Below are 13310 nucleotides of genomic sequence, written 5' to 3' on the forward strand. Positions count from 1 at the left end.
TATGTTTCTGTGTTTTTGTTGATTTTAAATATTAAACGAAAACTTTGTTTCTATCAACAACCAACCAAATAACATAATTAACAGCAGCTGGCCATTAAAAGGAAATAAAAATTGAAATTTCTTTTTGGACCAATATTTATTATAATTAACATTAAATGTTTGTTTGCTGCTCCAAAGAGGAAGTTCTTTATTTTTATTTAAAATTCACTTAAATAAATTTATTATTTTTTTTCGAACAAAAATTAGCTACAATTCTGTTTCCTTTATTATTTTATGATGAAATAGATTTTTTTGTCCAATTTTAATCTCATTTATTAACATGACTGTTTCATTTTTTCTTATTCAATTAAATATCGGAAGTTGTTGAAATTGTTGATAATATAACAATAACAATGTTAATATTCGTTCTTATTATTTTTCTATTTTTCTTCATTTAGGGCCTTTTGCCAGTCAACAAGCCAAATATTATTAACAACTTGTTCACAGTTTGTCCATTAAATTCAGTTATTTACTTAAACAAATTAAGTAATTTTTATTTTATGAGGTTCAATCGTAAGTAAGTCGTAATAAATACCCACAATAATTCATTGAGTAATAAAATTACTTCATAAATAAATTGCCAAAATAAAAAATAATAAAAATAACCGCCCAAAAATGTATAAAAGCTGCTGAGTAAGTACTTCAAACATTATGGTTTATTGGGTTTTAAATGGATTTTCAGTATTAATATGTATACTCTGTAATATTAAAAACACATTGTAAAAGTATTTCTCTTTTTTTGGCTTTATAAATGGCTGTGTATGTATGGTATGAAAAAATTGGTAAAATATGTTTGTTATTTGCAATAAGAGTTAAAAAGGGCATTAGCATAATAAACATACTAGTAACGAAGGGAGGCTAAAATTATTATCAGCTTAAAACGATTTATAAATCAAGATTTTATCTTGCCTTTTAGCAAATAAAACATATTGTGCTCCTAAATGGTAAAAACATAATTGGGAAGTCAAAATGGTGTTGGGCTTTAAGAGAACCTTAACCGAATTATTTCCCAGTGTAAAGCTTTAGAAATAATCGGGATCAAAAAATAGAATGCACTTTCTGGAAAAGGAAACATGAGCCACTTGGAATAATGAAATAAAATCAAATAAAAATCTTTAGAGCAATGATAATATAATATAATGCAAATTAGCTATAACAATTTTTGTTTTGAGAAATCGAAAAATTTATCTCGCAAAATTAACTGAAACTGTATAGATCGCTAAATTGATTGTTATTTATTAAAATTTAACAACTATTGTTACCTCGATTTACCAAAAAATGCATAAATATAATGTTAATAATGAATAAATTTTTATGAGTCACATTCTCAAATGCCAAAATGAAAAACATCCTATTTAAAAAATTGTTTTTTTTTTTTCAAAAATTATTGCCAGATTGCTGTAACTTTGAAATTAGTAAAAGTAACGTATTAAAACTAAATTAAAGAAAAACAAAAAAAAAATATTTTTAATTACATTCTACAGATGTTTTAATGGGTTTCTATAAGAATTTTAATTTATTTTTATAGGTTTTATGTTAATCATTTGACCTTTTAACCCTTTTTGAAAATGCCAAGAAAAGTTTTTCCGCTATTAAATATTTTCCTCTGTGCTTGCTGTTGTTGATGTTACTGTTGTTTAATTTCACGGCCATAAAAACAAGTGTGTGTTTGTTGGCTAACTGGCAGGCATCTCAAAACGGGGCCCAAGCTATTGTGCTGTTGTTGACAAACCTTTGAGTAGGTAGTTTTTTACGGGTTTTCTTTTCTACTAGACATTAAAAACTGCTCTTGTTTTTATACTTATTTTTTCGTTTTAGTTTTACAAAAAAATATATAACAATTTGACTTTAAATTCTCAGGCAGTGATGCGTTGTGCCTGGAAAGCTATTGTGACTTTTGTGTACAGGTATAGAAGGAGGTGAAGAAGTAAAGTGTGTATTGTACTCGTTTGTATTGTGCTGTATTTTGTAGTGGATCGTTTTGTTTTGACCAAGAGCCAACAAAGAAACAACAAATGAAAAACAATAAAAACATTTAATGATGTCACACGGAATATAAAAATACTATAAAATGTCAAAAATTATTGAATTTATGTTAACATTTTCGTTTAAGCCCATAGTTGTTTTTAGCCAACGACCAACCGTGAAATACATGCACAGCTGGTACTGTTTCAGGAGAATAGTTACGATAGTAGTGTGGAGTGCAACGGCTTAAAGATGGAATAAGTATTTTTTGAATGTAAGACTTTAAATAAAACGGCGTCTAAAAGGAAATTTCAGTTTGCTAATCTTTTTTTCAGCATTTTATTAATTAATTTTTAAAATAATTATTTTTATTATGAGTGTATACAAACATTTATCGGAATAAAGATTAAGCATATCAGCAATTTATTTTAATTATGATTTTACTGCACTTCCAGTGGCGGTTTTACTAAGGAATATTTTTTAATATCACTTTTTATTATTAGTTAAGAAAAATTCATGACAAATAAAATTACACTTAGACAAATTATTATCAATATTTTGTCACAATTTTGTGCAATTTTTAAAAGTTTAAATCAAATTAAAGTAGCTGAACATAACTAGTGGATTGTTTTTATCGGTGTGGTCAAACTTATAAAAAAAGTTGTTATAGTTTTTTGTATGTATATGCTATGATTTTAATATTTTTAATGAACACTAAGAGCATGTTGTAATTTTAATTTCCTGTGTAAATAAAAAAGGGTTACGGTCTCAAGTTGTAGGGAAAGAAAAGAAAAAACACAATCGTAAAATACCCATGACTCCTTATTGTCTAGAAAGTATTTGTTTATTTAAAATTTTGTTTTGGTTTTATTTCTTTTATTTTATTATTTGTACACTACATAACAAAGGGAATTAAATAATGTTGTCCTTTAGATTTGTTTAAACCAATTTTAAACCATAAATCCAAATCCATTATTTTCATTTCATTGATAATCGTGATGTCAATTTAATTTAAAACATAAAATTCTATTCTACCTTTAATACAAAAATCTTTTTATATCTTTTCGTGTTTTTAATTAAATTTTATTCAGATACTTTTATATGAATACAATTAAAAATAAAGCGGGTTGTTATCGGTTACATACACGTTTACATAATTTTCCTTACATTCTCAGATACATTGATGCATTCTAAAAATATTTGTCTTATCTATAGCTATAGTTCTTTTTTTTTAATAGACCACCTACAGTTAAAGGTTTGTGCGTATACTGCCATTCACATTGCTTCTAAATTACAAAATATCCTTATCAAATAATACATACATATACAATACACATGCATTTATTCCATTCATATGAATAAATTGATTTTATTTTATTCAGTTTTATTTCGGTTTTTCTTTCATCGCCATTGTTGTTTGCTTATGTATTTGTGTGTTGTTGTTGTAGTGGTCACAAGTAAGAATTCTTGTTCTCGATTAGATTACTTCAACACTATTGCTTAATTTGCATTAAAAATTAATAAGTTTTCTAAGAAACTCCATTTTATCGGTGTGAGTTTCTTCAATTGAATATTAAGATAACAAAAGTGTGTTCACAATGTCACCGTATTCAGGGTAGACAGACCATAATAGTAAAGAGCATTTCTAGACGCCTTTGTGTCTTGTAATTTCAGTTGGATTAAAGAAATGTAAATTTTAAACTGTTCAAGTTAAAAGTTTTAATAAATAACAAAGCGAGAAAATAGATACATACATACTTAGTTTTTTAATTAATTTTAATTATGCCCATTATAACAATTTTCCACCGCAAATTCAGTTTGAAATAATTGCTATTGGCTTCTAGTCAGTTATCAATCAATCCACAATATTGTAATATGTCTGGAAAACATCTTACAAAAGTTATTAAAAAAATAATATTCCAAAAAGTAATCTTTCATAATTCCTAATGAAGTTCCATCATTTATTCCTCATTCCCAAATGATTAGCGCCAGTTTTGCATTGTAAATAAAATCCTATTTTTAATAATATCTTGGCCTAAAACCATAATCATACTTTTAGTATTATGTTTTTTGTTAAAGCTCCTTTTCGATTTCGTTTTGTATTCTCGCCTACAATGTCAACCTCATCAACACTTGCAAATACATGAATAATAAAAATGATAAAAACAGATCATGGTTTTGACCACGATGCTGCTGATGCGTTGATGATGGAAATGACGATGACAATAATTTGAAATAGAAATATTCTATTCATATTTATGAATTAATATAGAGCGTGGTTGTATGGTAGACAGAACAAAAAGGAAAATCCTCTTGCATAGAGCACGTTCTATTTAACGTATGCATGCGTGACCAACCATTTCGTTAACATAAACATGATTGACCTTCACACTAAGTCAGCAAATAAAGTACGGTTGAAGCTTTTGTTTTGCTGTTTTTTTTAGTCTTTGACTGCCTTCCTGCCACAACACTAAAACAGGCATAATTCTAATGCTGTTCTGTAATGGTAATTCTAATGCCGCTTTTCTACACAATCAATGTATGGATTGTTTGTTAACAAATACATGCATACTTTCGAGTATAAATCAAAATAAACACCTAGTTATACTACTAGATTCGTAGATAGATTCACATATATTTGGTAGAGTCCATAGTTATAGTGCAAGTGGGTGATAGTGTGAGTGTTTGGAAGGCCTTTGAGCTAATGGATTACAATATTATGTTTTGGTTTGGTGTTTGGTGTTGTGATTTTACCGACCATTATAAACTTCCATGTGTCACACATAATGTCGCACAATAACAATCATAAAATAATATAAACTGCGTGTGTAACAGTGATTGTATGGATGGACGGTGAGTGAGTGAGGAAGTTTGTTAGTGGGTGATCTAGTGTATGTTTGTTTGGTTAGATGTAGTTGGAAAGCTTTAATAATCAACCATTTAAATTGTACATTTAAGTGTATAAAATCTCCTACGTTTGTCTGATGAGAAATGATTTGTTATCGTCGTCGTTATTGTAGACCTGGTAGTCGTTTTAGAGCAGTTAGAGTACGGAGGGAAGTATTGCCCAAAATCATTAACAACAATATTTACTAAAGGACTAAAATACTTTGACAGTTTATATTGTTCGCTTGAATTTACTTTTGATAGTGATTATTGCATATTTGCTTTATTGAAATTTGGCGGCATTTTGTTGTTCATATTTTTGCCGTATTTGGTTTTCCCTCTGTTTATTATTATTTTTAGTATGTTTTTGTCGTCCATGCATCAAAAATTACGAGTTGTTGCGTTAATCAAACTGACAACTTTGGTGAATTATTGAAAAAAGTATACACATTCATACACATCTACATGGTTACACAATAAAAGCGAAAATAATAAAACAGAGCATGTCTTTCCTAACAACATCAACGTCACCCACTAGTAAGACAGACAGACAGTAAGGCAACAAACTCCATTGGCAACAATCTTGTATCCACACATACGAATGCTTGCCTTAATGTGCCTAATGCTGTAATTCTGATTATAGCGCAAAATAGAGGAGAAAAATGAAAAAAGAAGTGCGAAATGATTCGACTTAAGCTTATGTTTAATTTTGTTTTTGTTAGTTTTTAACTAAACTGTGCGGCCAACCAAAGCAACATTTATAAGCAGATTATTTTAGAATGAATAAACAGTCAAAAGAATGGGTGGCATAATGTTATTATACTTACAGTCGAAGGTAAATTTTGTGATACAAATTTTAATATTTTTATTAATCGAAAACATGTTTTGCTAGTGTTTCAATAGGTAACTTGGTAGTGTGCTAGTTTATCAGTTGGGAGCTCAAGAGTTCTATTACAACCAGATACTGGTCTATATTTATTACAACATCATTTACATATTTTTTCTTTCTTGTTTATAAAGAAAGCGATTAGCTTCTAGTCTGGTAGACCAGAGGTAGTGGGTTCGATTTCTACTTGAGGTACTGGTTGGGGAGCGCCGAACCGGCCTAATAGAAGTGTATATTTTTCGAATTACATTCTCTTTTCAAACTAACTTTTTGTATCTACACTTTTTTCTGTTACTGTATTTTTTATAGGTACACATATATTTATTTATATGCGAAGGGATATATGCTTGGTTGGATTTAGTTATTTTTTCGGTTAATAAATGAATATGCAAACATATCTATCTATCTGTATTGTGTGAGGCTGTCAAATATTAAAGACATCAAAGTTAAACACAACAGCTAAAATTCATTTGACAGGAAAAATATTTCATTCACACCGCCTCCCCCACTCGGCAGCATTAATGGAATTTTGAAGAAAAGAAATATGTATACCATATGATTAGTTTTGAAATTCATTATAATTTATTAGAATTTTACATGCAAAAGCGTATAATTATTCGGTTAATAGATTATTCTTTTGTTAAATATTATTTTATAATGCTCTTATTAGCTTTTGTATCTTAAAAGTTGAATATATTAAATATATATTGCAAGAATTTGTTTTATTTAATTTTTTCCAGATATTTCAAATACTGGGAAATATTGTCATACAACAAGTGGCGGATTTAACAAAATGTAAACTACTGCAGGTGAGTTTTTAAAATTTAGTTTTTTTGTTTTTAAAACATAGTTATCCAACCTTTAAATTTAAACATAAATTAATTTTATTTAGACATTTCAATGATTTATTTGTGTCAAAAACTACTGTTGAACTAAATTTTATTTAATAACTGGGATATTGTATACAATGTGATAAAAAATTCTTCTCTTGTTTAGACAAAATGCAGAAGAACAAATAAACAATTATAAAAATGTTGACAAATGATATATTACGATACCAAACTGATAACAGTCCTAATTGAAAATGAACTGCAAATGATAATTTCTTACAACTAATATAAAAAGACACACGCACACGGCGTCATATTTCTATATAGAGATAATCAAACACTAATTTACTTCGTCAGACAATCAAGTGCCAACATCAGGGATGGTTCACACTACATTTAAGTAATTGACCACTCGATTTTTATACTCATGGTTACAATTGTTTATTGTCACATAAATAAACTAATAAATGCAGTCAGTCATAGGAAAGTAACTTTAAATAAAAAAAAATTTCAAAATAATGAATTATTTCATTTAAGATATTATTCTTAGATAAAGAATTTATGAATTATAAATATAAAAAATATGATTCTTGAACATACTTTTAGTTTGAGAAAAATTTGACAAAAATTTACTTACTGGCCATTTTCAAATAATTATAAACATTTGAGGTGAGTTTGGAAAATGATAAAGCTGTTTTTATTTTTCAATTTTAAAGAAACAAAATTTGTAATATCACTGAGTAAGGGGGGCAGTTATAGGCGTTTCAAATTAAATTCTTAGAGCGTAAAAAATTAATTAATTAAAACAACAACCTCATCAAGACACCGTGCAGAAGTAGAAGACGCCGCCAAACAATGGTCAAATGAATTTATCTAAGCGTTAATGAGTTTCAAACACAATACACAAAAATACTTTGAATAGTTTCTTTTGTTTAAGTTAATAGTGAAAAAATACAAAGAATACAAAAATGCAGTTTTAGTTTTTAATTATGCGGGACTTTTTTGGGGAATTTTAACAAAAAAAAAAACACTCACACAAGTTAGAATTCAAAACGGTCTTAATGAAAGTAACAACCTGCATTTTTATTAAATTTGATCAGGTTTAAACTCACACTTGTACATTGAGGTTTTTTGTTTAAACTCGTGTACAGGTAAATGACCATTCTCTACTGCAGAGAGAATATAAAAAAATTATATTACATGTGATCAAAAAACATTAATTTAATTAGGTTTTGTTTTTGGCTCTAACATTCTTATTTTCATTGTGTCCATTAATTTTTATTAAACTTTATGAGACAATAATGTGACGCGGTATTTTAGAAAGAAATTAATTTTTAAGAGTGGAAAATGTTTAAATAATTAATAAAAAAATAATAAATACAAAAATATAGAAAACTGGGGCCAATCAGTCTTGCCTTGAACCACTTTAAGGGTAGTTGTGTAATATATAGCCGCTTGTCCGAATCATGTGCAGCTAATTTGAAAACGTATGTTTTGTTCGTGTTAAAAGTATTTGCAAACCTTATGCTGCTTTGCATCTCTCAGCCATTGAAATCAACTTTTGAAATAATTTAAATTTTTGTTTCGAATATTGGACCTGTGTATTTAATCAAATCGTACTGTAATTAATATTACAATTACTATCCATTCTATGACCTACCCTACTCAAAATTTATTTAAATTTTCAATTAGTAATTTATTTATAGTTTTTTTTATATAAATTTAAAAATTATTTCGAAAAGTTGATTTATTTTTTCTAAAGGTTCATCACCTATACAGTTGTTGTTAAGCTTATTTATTTAGCATAATTCAATGTAAATATTTAATTTCGTTAAAAATCAACACGATTTTTTTTCAATTATCCTTTCTATTTTTTTCCATTTAAAGCCAAATCTAATTTCTATAATTTAAATATTCATTACAACATCAATTTATGCATCAAATTTAAAATATTCATTGGAAGTTGGACCTCCTGCACAGTTAACTTTACACTGCTGCACTATGCTGTTAGTGGTATAATTTACTATTTGTGTGTGTTTTTAAAAAGTCTGTATATTTGAAAATAAATTAAAATTGTAATTAGATCCTTTGATACAACAAAAGCGGCTCAATTAAAAAAGGACGCTTTTATATAAATGGTACTTGCAAATAATACCAATTTTATATGGAAATCAACACAAATAATTCCCATACTTTTGCAAAACAAATCCATATGAAAAAACTTTAAATCTGCATGTGATGTGTGTGTGTGTTGCCAACATCAATACGATTTTTAAAAATAATGTATACAAGAGACATTTGTGCAAATACAATCATAGATTTTATAAGTATGTTTGTGTTTGTTTGTATTAAACCAGCAGGTATTTTAAATTAGATAAAATCAAATTAACACACAGCAATTGTAAATTGTCAACATTCCCAGCTGATACAGTAAAAACAAAACTAAACATAACATTTCTATCATGGGACTGCAAAAAACATAATATTACTAGACAATGAACTTAATTTTAAAATAAATTAATTTAAAGTAACAAATATTACTGTACACTAAATAATTAAAATAAGTTTAGAGAATTTAAACAGCTGGAAGTTTTGATTTATTCCCTTGCAGATTTCAAAGGAAAGGATAAGAAAATTATTTTTTAATTATTTTCTTATTACATAAATTTTAAAACGTTTAGTATGAGTTTTTTCTTTGTGATCCTTTTGAGACGTTTCTCAATTTCAATAGTTTGCCATACCTATATTTATTTAAATCAATTTCGTTTCGATTTTTTAACATACATAATCTTCCAGTGTCATTTTACTTTACCACTTACACACATGTAATGTATAAAATAATAATAATAGTCGTATAAAAAGTACTATTTGCCCTACGGCAGTTAATCTACTATTAATCTTATTGTAAATCCGCCAAGACTTCCTGACATATGAGCCATATTATTCATATACATATACCTCTGCACATGCATGCATTCAAACATTCACAAAACATTTACAAACTTCTTAAAACTCCAAGAGTCCGTTCGATTACAGATTTAACAGTATAGTCATAAATTTATACGTAAAGGAGCTTCAAATTATTGCAACGTCGTCTGCATTTTTTCTTTTTCGACAACGTCGTCGTCTACTACCACTCCATACAGTTGGTTAAAGCAATAAAATTAAAGCCGTAAGAATAAATGTGATTAAGTTGCGAGCAAAAATCCAATTTTTATAACTAAACATTAAATAAAAACATTTATACATATTACACTCATGGCAATAGAAATAACTTCCATAAAAAAGTTTTCATAAAATATTTGTTTCATTAGGAATTTAGAAAAGTCCTTTTTATTTAAAATTTTCTACCATTTCTAGTGTTATTTTTCTTAAAAAAACGACCATTGTCTTTATAACTATTACCAATACTGTGGCCATCTTTATTTGAAAATTTCCATTTTTATTTGAGTGTTGTCTTTTTTTTCGTGGGGGCCAAAAATAGCGACGACTTTTTATTTTTTGGAGAATTAAATTGACTACGTATGTGTATAAGAGATGTTTGACAGGGCAATAATCATAAATTTCTATACAACTACACACATTTATGTTATTCATATACATATACACTAGAGAAGACTACAAAGATAGTAAAATAGCAAGTACTTGAAAATTATGAACTTGTGTATACATTCATTCATACACTTATTTAGATGTATGTATATAGGATGAAGAAACAATATTTGATAATCAAAAGATAAAATAAAATTTAGTGCCGTTCGAAACTTGTTAAAGAAACAAACAAAATATATTTCCAAATATGTATCTGTAAGTGGCCAGTTTAACATATATCTTTACAGTTTGTTATTCCCTAAAATTTTATTGTACTCAACTTTAATTTGTTGTATTTATCACAATTTCTGTGTAGAAATTAAAAGTAAAATTAGTTTTTAAAGTGTAACGTATTATTTGTGTTGGTCTCAGCTCGTTAATAATTTAAAACTCTATTTACTTATTCATTTATTTATTTGTGTGCAACACCCTTTATATCCATTATTGTTTGATTTACTTCAAAAGTGTTGAACATTTTCCACTTCTGGGCATTTTTTTCAAAAAACATACTCAAGCATACTAGTATTTTTTGTAACAGCACAATATGCAACAAACATTCACAAAATTTTACATAAATTTTCGCTAACCAAAATGCGTGTTTACATTAAAGTGATTATAATATGTATGTACATTAAGAGAGCTCCAAACTAATGAATCTAAACGAAAAATTAGCCAATGAAGCCTGCTTGTACGTACTTCTATTTAAGATATATTAACACCTATCGCTAACTGCAGTGAAATTTTCGTTCCCCTCAAAGAGAAAATTGCTATCGTGAATTTGTTGATTTTTGCTGTTATTTGATTACAAAATTTTATCAAGTGAACGAAATATTTTACGTGAAATTTTTAGGCCAATTAATACCACTCCGAGTTTAAGGTTTATCTAATTAAAAATAATACGTGTAATAATTTATTTTTCAAAACACTTCCTACGAAGTACATAAATTCTATTTCTTTTCGGGTTCCTCGAAGTTGTGAACAATTTTCTTCCTATATAAATAGGTCCATGCTAATGCAAAAACCATCCAATACCCATGCAGCCGTAAATACACCTACACATGTGTTAACAATATTCAAATACAGATAAAAATGTACAAACACATTATTCTGGTTTTAAAATAAAATGTATGTTAGTTAACACAATATCAAGGTAAAATTTAACACTAGAATTAGATGAAAATTTAACAGGAAATAATGTAAAGTAAGGCAAGCATACACATTTCAGTATCCTACACCAACCAATATTAGATCAAATTAACTGAATTTAGTAGCCATTTATAAAAGATTAAGAAGCTTTAAAGCTTTACCTTCCAACATTTTTTAAGAGGGCCTCCAGGACGGTATCAAAATCCATAAGAAGTATTAAAAATATCTCGTTTTAATTTTTACTACAAAAAACGCACTATATGCTTATCTTTTGAATTGTATAGTGTGTTGATAATTACTGATTCTAATTGTATTTTGTACTAATTACTGTTACACACATCAAATACCTTTTCTGAAAATATAAGGTTCTTCATATGTACATGGTACATAAAAATTAATGAATTTGTTTATATTTTCCATACAAGTACATACTTTTTAGGGTTATATATAAAAATAAGGCCAATAGTATTCTGATAAAAAAACATGTTTCTCAGGTGAATTAAGTGCAAAAACTTTTCGTGGCGAATCTTTTTTCTAAAACCATTCACAAACAAATTTACATGAATTGTTAATAGTATAAACTACCTGATTGTTTACTTAAATTGGAAGTTAAGTAAACAATCTCTATTCAGCCTCTATTCTTGCATTATTTACCATGTAAAGGTCGTATGTCAAACAGTGACATCTGTTTATAATCAAAATTTTAGATTTTTCAACATTTCAATTTGTTTTAACGGAAATATCCAAAACTTTAAAAAATTTGGAAACTTTTTAATTTAAAAAAATATATATATATATAAGTTATGACCCTAATACATTGTGCATTCATGTAATTTTTTTTTAATTTTCAATGCAACATATAAAGTTTATACGAATGTTTTGGTGAGAAATTGGACACTAATATATAAATACAAAAACTCTATAGACCATTTTTTTGTACACGTGGCTATATGGTTAAAAAATTGTGGTAATTTATAATAAGTTTTAATTTGTAAAAATATAAATTTTCCCAGAAAACTTACAAATAAAAGCAAATAATTGAACATAAATGGTAAAATATATATATACTAAGAGATTTAATTTTAGATGCTTTTAATTTGCTCTTACATCTATCTTTCACGTAGTTGTAACAAATGATAAAACTACAATTTGGAGAGTATTTTACTGAAATTCTGTTGTATTCGTAACATTATTCCAACTGAAGTTATCTAACTAAATTAGACAAATACTGACATCTCTATTATACATTTATTACTCATTCATTTTTTTAATTTATTATATGTACATATATATTTTATTCGCTATTAAAATTTGTGGCTTCAACTAGAATTCACGCACAAATAAATGTGCACCCAGAGATTATTAGGGAGGCCCAAATGTAGGCAAACCAATACATAATATGGTTGATTTTTTTTACTGTTACAATTTTTTAAATAATGTCATTTTATAGTTAATATGTTATAAATATTTTTCAGTATTGACACTAAAGTCAATTATAGACCAAATTTATGTCGTTACAAAGAGTTTTTTCCGAAACGATTTTTATTTCAACTAATTTAAATATGAACTGTTTATAACCACTTTTGAAAGTTTGGTAAATCACAAATAGCCCTAATGGTACATAAGTAGGTAAATACATATATATGTATGTAGTTTTTAGCCACAAATGTATGCATGAATAAAATTGTAAAGAATTATAAGCATACATCCTGTGAATATAAATGTATTAGTATGTGTAAAGGGATATACATATGGGCAATTTCAAAGAATCAATTTAGATGAAATTTGCACTAAGGTAAGTACTATTGTGAAACAGTGAAGAAATAGCTATCTAAACTCATATGGAACTTTTGGCCTCCCTAACTCAGGCAGTACTTGAGCGATAGTGCTCACAAATTGTGTCTGACCTACTCACCAATAGTTCTAACATTTTAGCAAATTGATTTTTTTAGTTGAGTTATTTGACA

The 13310-nt window shown here is 27.3% G+C and overlaps 1 long non-coding RNA gene across 4 annotated transcripts in view; it reads left to right on the forward strand.

Moving 5' to 3' along the window:
• Window positions 1-13310, forward strand: part of LOC124420315 — a 73828-nt gene that overhangs the window by 41014 nt on the left and 19504 nt on the right. For all 4 annotated transcript variants that reach the window (XR_006941113.1, XR_006941111.1, XR_006941112.1 and 1 more), the window contains exon 3: window positions 6517-6585. This is a non-coding gene — a long non-coding RNA (uncharacterized LOC124420315). The remainder of the gene's footprint in view (window positions 1-6516; window positions 6586-13310) is intronic.

Source organism: Lucilia cuprina, chromosome 5 (genome assembly GCF_022045245.1).
Source record: "Lucilia cuprina isolate Lc7/37 chromosome 5, ASM2204524v1, whole genome shotgun sequence".
Lineage (NCBI taxonomy): Eukaryota > Metazoa > Arthropoda > Insecta > Diptera > Calliphoridae > Lucilia > Lucilia cuprina.